The sequence below is a fragment of the Bombus vancouverensis genome, chromosome 1 (genome assembly GCF_051014615.1).
Source record: "Bombus vancouverensis nearcticus chromosome 1, iyBomVanc1_principal, whole genome shotgun sequence".
In the NCBI taxonomy this organism is placed as follows: domain Eukaryota; kingdom Metazoa; phylum Arthropoda; class Insecta; order Hymenoptera; family Apidae; genus Bombus; species Bombus vancouverensis.
In genome coordinates this window covers 17,352,578-17,359,285 of record NC_134911.1, presented here as the reverse complement: position 1 = coordinate 17,359,285, position 6,708 = coordinate 17,352,578, and the positions used below count along the sequence as shown (strand labels likewise).

General features: G+C 44.6%; 1 long non-coding RNA gene across 3 annotated transcripts in view; it reads right to left on the bottom strand.

Moving 5' to 3' along the window:
* Window positions 1–2,873: 2,873 nt before the first annotated feature.
* LOC117153562 (uncharacterized) overlaps window positions 2,874–6,708 on the bottom strand; it is a 74,063-nt gene continuing 70,228 nt past the window's right edge. For all 3 annotated transcript variants that reach the window (XR_013059199.1, XR_004463631.2, XR_013059198.1), the window contains 3 exons: window positions 5,715–6,291; window positions 5,350–5,497; window positions 2,874–4,389 (listed from right to left, as the gene is read on the bottom strand). This is a non-coding gene — a long non-coding RNA (uncharacterized LOC117153562). The remainder of the gene's footprint in view (window positions 4,390–5,349; window positions 5,498–5,714; window positions 6,292–6,708) is intronic.

Below are 6,708 nucleotides of genomic sequence, written 5' to 3'. Positions count from 1 at the left end.
CGCGCCACCCCTTGTGCCTATCGTTCCTTCCTTCCCGCCTTTCTTCCTCCACCCTGTAGGTATCATCCGTTCCTTTTTCTTCGTCGTCTTCGTGTATCGTTCTCCACTTCGTACACCGAACGCGCGTCTACTTGAACGCTGGATAGGTATTCACTGAAAAGAATGCGAAGAGAAAGAAAATGGCCGCACGAGCAGGACAAAGGCTCTCGAGGAGGCGCTTTGAACGCACGAGTCGAAAGGGTATAGCGGTGCCTCTTCGTCGCGTCGAGCTGTATCGTCGCCGAGAACAAAAAGAACGCGTCGTAAATGTTGCTTCGACGTAGAGAGCCGGATGGTTGTAAAGAAAAAAAGGACGTGGTTGGTCGCGGTTTAGTGCGGCGAAATATCGACGATTCCCTGTCGAAAAAGGAACGTCGCCGCCTCCCTTTCGAACCAACGACTCTAACTATACGTGCACTTCGTACAGGCAAAAAGTGATTTGTTGAAGAAGAGAAGAAGCCTCGAAAGTTCTGCGTAATCGACGATGCTTGTGCGTTACTTGTTTCCTTCAGCTTCACCGACATATTTGTCCGTTAAAGCGTGCGATTTACTGGCGTCAGTGTGTTCTCCAGTCTTGAGAAGAGACTCGAGGTCGGTTGAAATTAAAATTCATTAGGAGTTCCATTATTTTGACTACAAGTAACGTTTCTCCGGTTTCTCCAGACTTAACATCAGATTACTGATATTTAGAGTTAATAAAGCGAAAAGGACAGCGCTTGGATATACACATTCTTGTTTTTTTTCAGTTTAAACAGATGAACGTGAATCCCGAATCAGGTTCACAACGAATTCCGAAACGACGTTCGTCTCATTACCGGGAACGTTTTCACGGATATTTATGGGAGACCGTGTTCCGCGATCAACGGTACGTGCTAATTGTTAAGAGGGCCGTAACCCCGTTGTATGTTCTTTCGTTATTTTCGCGGTAACCTTACGCTGACAGTGTAAGTACCTGTCGTGGCATGCACTCAGGATATAAAGTGTAACGTGCAAAACCTGCCGGTCGTACGACGTGCGGTACGACGGGTTTGCAAATGCGGTGCGGGATCCGAGGCGCCATAATTTAGTCCTCGGGGCGGCAATCGTAAATCCGCGGAATGTCAAATTTTTACACCACGGTAAACCGTTAAGTAGCATCATTCTTATTATCGTTACGTACTTTCTTTTCTTATAACTCAGCGGCTGTGCAACTAAATGAAACTAGATGATGGAACACTATGTGACTAAATTAAAATTCATTGGACGAAAACAGTTTGACTGACCAGATTTGGAAGCGAGGATTCTTATGAGTCAGCTTTATTTCGAGGCAAGGAGCCTTAGGATGCTTAATCCTTTTTAGATCCATTCTTTGATCTTGAAAGCGTTCGCCGGATCTGTCGGCTCAACTTTTAAACTACAAAGAAACGAAACTTGGAGTTAGGCAGATGAATCAAGATAAAACGTGGGATGGCAAGCTTTTTAGAAGGTACGATTCCCGGTGTTAAAGTAACAAATTAAAAATTTCGCAATCCACGCTGAAACATGCAACCGATCTAAAATGCCCTAATGATCGTGTTGGCCAGCTTGAGAAACGCTCTCAATCGGCGGCCGGAATCGGTCTGGATAATAAGTGGCTTCTAAAAGGGCTACGGCGCGCGGCGCGGCGCCGTGTTCGCGAAAGTGGCTCGAATAAGATCGATACGTAGGCGAATTTCGCCAGATCGAATAATAATCGTCGTCGTTACACTGGCTGGTTCTTCGATTAACCCGGATAACCTCGCTGGGTCCCCAAAGGATCGTGATAATACGATCTCCCGCGCATTTATCTATCGTCAATTCGTGGTGCGGCGTTCGTGGCGAGCACTCCCTCTTGCTCAACGAGCGAACCAGTGATTCACGATTCGTGTTGCACGTTACGATTTCAGACTGATACACATGCAACCGATACACATGCAGAACGCTGTTTTTACAGGTACGTCTTACGACACGTTAATCCGCTCTCTAATTACCTACGCTTCCTTCCACATGTCCAGGATGCTTGCCCTTACAGTTTCGTCCGATGACATAAAAATTCTAATCATCATCGATCTGGATGTTATCGACAAAAGAAGACGTTACGGAGCTGTCAATTTTCTCCACGACGAAGGAATCCCTTTTTTCTGTGCGTAGATGATAACGCCCGGGGCAACACTATTGATGAGTGATATTATACGAATGCCTCGTTTCCTGCAGTTAGAAACGGTGGTTTACGTTTACAGTTGTGTAACAGTAGGTTTATGGTAGCTAGAATACTGGGTCGTTGCCAGTAACTTCTTACCGACAAATATTTGCATGGTCCACCTGTTGAATTTCAGTTTTAAATCTAGCTGCGAGCTGAAAGTTTCGCTGTCCGTTTGTTCGTATGGCGTGTCTGCCTCTTGCACGCGATGAAAATTTTGCTCACTTGGGAAAAGCCAATTCTGTTCTATGTTAATGTAAATTAGATTGCAACGACTTGAATGTGCAAAAAATTGCAGCAATCCAACCAGTAGATGGTTCCTTGTTCCTTCTACTCATCAGAACTTTTTTCCGCAGATTACCATCTACGTAGTGGTTCGCGTAACTTTCTCGAAGAAAAGTGACTACTTACCTAAGAAAGTGTGGAAAATTTATCGAGGTAGATTCGTCTGATTTTTGCAACAGAAGAGATTGGCAAAAGAATAATCTCTACCTGTAGCTAATGATCGAGGTGTCGATGCGATATAAAGCCAACATGAAAAAGAAATCTTTATAAAAACGTATAAATTGAAATAAGAATTTGCATTATCAAACACTGGCGTTTCGCTTTCCAAAGCAACTATTCAGCCTGATTTTCCGCGTATACATTAGAACACGCATGAAACAGTTGCCAGCCCGAAGCGGTCGATTCATGAACGAAGCCAAGAGTCGTTACAATTATTGCGCAGTGTAACGTGTCGGTCCGACGTGCAGAAAGCGTTCAAAGTTTAAACGCACCGCGGGGGAGTGACTCAGAGGCAAGCTATCTCATAGAGCAGCTAGACATGCCTGTTCGTTGCCCGGCAATTACGATTTGTGAGGGTCGAGCGCGTTCACACGGGAGGGGTTGCTTGCGAAATAATAAACGTTAGTTCCTTTATCGATTCCGAGCACGATAGCGCTATTGGAAGAGATCCAAGAATAGTCGTGAAACCATTGACATTGCCGTTCACTTGCTCGCTTTTATTACGCCGCATTTCGTAGATCGAAGAATCCTGTAGTCGGTCGTCTTCTCATTTATAATATTTGTGTACATACATTGTATAATATAAAGAGCTTAAATGGTTGAATAAATACGAATTCAGAAGTACGAAAGGTCATTGTACTCGGTGCACAAGACGCGTTTATTTACCTTTATCCAAACACACTCCATCTTTCACGGCTTATTTAAGTAACAAGTTCACTGCATTCGTTCCACGGATTATTCTCCTGTCCCGGCAGGGTACTCCTGTCGGGCAGCGGTTGAAGCTGTCGAGCAAAGGACATTGTTACGGTGACGCATAGTTTGCACGGTGTAATCGTCCGCGCACCTGCAAGACTCACGAAAACCGTCTCTGAATGGTACACGGTTAAACAGCGGTTTTCTGCTCTTTCTGTCGTTCGATTCTTCTTGACTTTCCGACGCGCGGTGTAGGGTCATCAGTGTCGACCACGAAACAGGCAGACCAGTATGAATGAACGTCAGGAACCGAGGGCCCTTTTTAAGGGTGCTCACGTGCCAGTCACGTGAGGTGGGCACGCCCATTGTCTCGCAGAGAATGCACGCTTGTATGCATATGCTGCGAACAGGCGCATAGTGACACGCACAGAGGATAACACGTTGCACACATGCGCGATATATTTGTGAGGTACGCGTATTTACGTGTGTCTGGCGGCGTGGCGGCACGACGTAGGTTACGAGGACGGTGGCTGAATATTAAAGAAGGGAAGAAGTAAAAGGCGATAGGATGTGGCGCGAGGTACAGACACAGCGGAAGTGCCGTGACACCGGCGCTAATCGCGAAAGAGAACCATTTTGCTGGGGTGTGTTTCTTCGTCGTAAGCGGTTCCCTTTTCAGTCGACGATCGAACAAACGCGTGGTTCGACGTTCGATGTTCGATGTTTCAAGCATGTCGCCGTGTTTCAAGGCAGAATTCATGATACGCAAGGGCTGCACGTTCACGTATTAAAAATTCAAGAGTTAATGGCGTCGACGAGGTTCGCGTTGCCTCCTACATCCCGAAACATTTGGCATTTTTTATGCGCCGTCTACCAGCTCTCCGAGTAGTTCTCCATATTTCTTTTCGCCCTTCGCCGTTATATACGTTCTTCTGCCGTTTCGTTCTCGCGCGTATCTGGAATTTAAAGAGGGAATTATTGGAGGCATTCGAAGAATTATCGCGGTTTGTAGCGTTTCGTGTCACGTTTCGCGATATTCCTTTAATTTTTCCACGCCCGATCGAGCACAGAATCGTTCAACGACTCTGAAAATTTATCGCCAATCTCTCTGCCTCTTCTTTTTTTCCTTTACGTTCGTCTCGCGAAACATATCATTAGCAGTCGGAAATGTTCGCATTTTAACGTCACTTACGCTGCGGGATACACGCGGTATTAACGTCAGACGTAAGGAAACAGGGAAAAAACATCGATGCTGTAACGAGAATCGAGATAGCTATTGCGAAAGTCAATAACGGGTGCATTTTTATCTGTCCTAATTGTATCGGCGATTAGGTCTCGTTAACAAGAGTGCCTTGAAAACGTTTTATCGGCTGATAAATCAAACGGCCCGGATGTGTAATGTATAGGGATGGTAATACAGTCGCGTAATGTGCAGCAGCGAATGGGAAGTCGAGTTGGCCAGCATTGAAGTGAAAACAAACGAATGTAAACAGGAGAGGGCACGTGTGGAGCGGGGGCATCGAGCCTTCCGCTTGTTTAGCTCTGTTTGTTTTGGCTGCGCCGTGAGACACGCTGATTCGTTTTAACTCTTTCCTCCATTACGACCGGCTCGCGTTATATTGCTTTTTAAACGCCCGTTTTTTTCCATTTCTCCTTCGACTCCCTCCAAACCATTCGCGTCACCGGTTTACGATGTCACGGCGGGGAACAAAGATCGTTTCTTAAGAAATTAACCTTTCTGTTAAGCGTAGCATACGATTTATAAAAACGACGTTCGTCCTGAAAACGTTATTCGCGGAATAACGTAAAGAAATAGAGGAAAAAGTTAATTTAAAATCGCTGTGTTTCTTGATTAATAACTAATAGTAGAATTATACGGTATAGTAATTAAATGGTAAAGAGTCTTAGTTGTTTACCGCCTATATGCCTCGGCAGATGTCAGTATTACCATGAATGATTTCTTTTTTGTTTCTTCTTTTTTGCGTGACAAACAGCTGTTAGTGGTGTCTTTATGGCGTGTTACCAACCATGGTGCCTGGCATCTTCTTCGAAATGGAAATATTCCTTAAACATGAATTTATAAATCAATACAGATATTAAGGCAAATTACATTAAGTTATAGTATCGATTTATTGATTAAATCGTGGCACTCGTCCTTATAATACTGCCAAACTACGATATTTCAAATATTTAATACATTTTAAATTGAAGTGTTTAGGGATTAAGATGGATTAATATTAAGCAACATAAAATAAAAGTATAAATAAAAGCACCATGATACCAGAGTTCAGCGAACTCGAGATTTCAGGGACATAGACCTCAGGAGCACACCCTCTATTTCCATTAAACGTGGTGTCGGGTGGTTAAAGACACGCCTAAAGTTGCGCTGAAACGCGATTCAGGTATATATCGTTCCGTAGTTCCGGCGTTCCGAACGTTCCGTTTCATCGTTCCACGGTTCGAGCGCGAGAGTAGGTAGTTGCGTGTGTCGTGTCAGTTATATCTCGGCAGCGAGAGCCGTCAGGCATACGGGTGTTTTGACGCGCGTCGTTCGTTCAAAATCCTCGTGCATCCTGCTGTATCAATACCGACAAAAACTTTCGACGGAATCTCAGTGATTGCAAGCGTCCTAATTGTCGAACGTTGCCATCGTAGTCTTGTGTGATTTTCCTTTGGAGTTACCTCTCGTACAGAGCGTAGTTTCGAGAGTGTTTATATCCTTCGAGGACGACAGAAAGTCTCATTGGTTCGTCGATTAAATCATGACAGTCGCTTCCTTGTATTCTGGTCTGACGACATTTCTCGTGACACTGCGTGCAACTGATTCATTTTCACCTGTGTACAGGCGTGCATCTTTCCTGCAAAAACGAAGGATTTCAAGGTTAAGTTTATCCCCTGACACGTGATTGTATATATGTGTTGAATCGGATGCCGTACCGTGGTTTCGTATAAATCAACGAATACGCGCAGCGGCGATTTCGATCGACCGAGTGAACACTGGCTTTGATGTTTATCGATCATACCGTGCGTGTCGATAGTATTGGTGGCGTGCATGGCCGGACGCAATTACAATCGGGACATTATAATGAATTATGCAAGAGATCGAATTGCGCCGATTCGAAGATTATCAGCTTTCGCTGTTCTGCATTTTTCTGTTAATGCATGGATCGCGTTCATTTATTTTTCGTGACGGCTAGAGAAAACGCGAATTCTTTGTATACGGAAAATTATCGTAAAATGAATGTAATATCAGATACGGGAATAGAGAGGTGTTT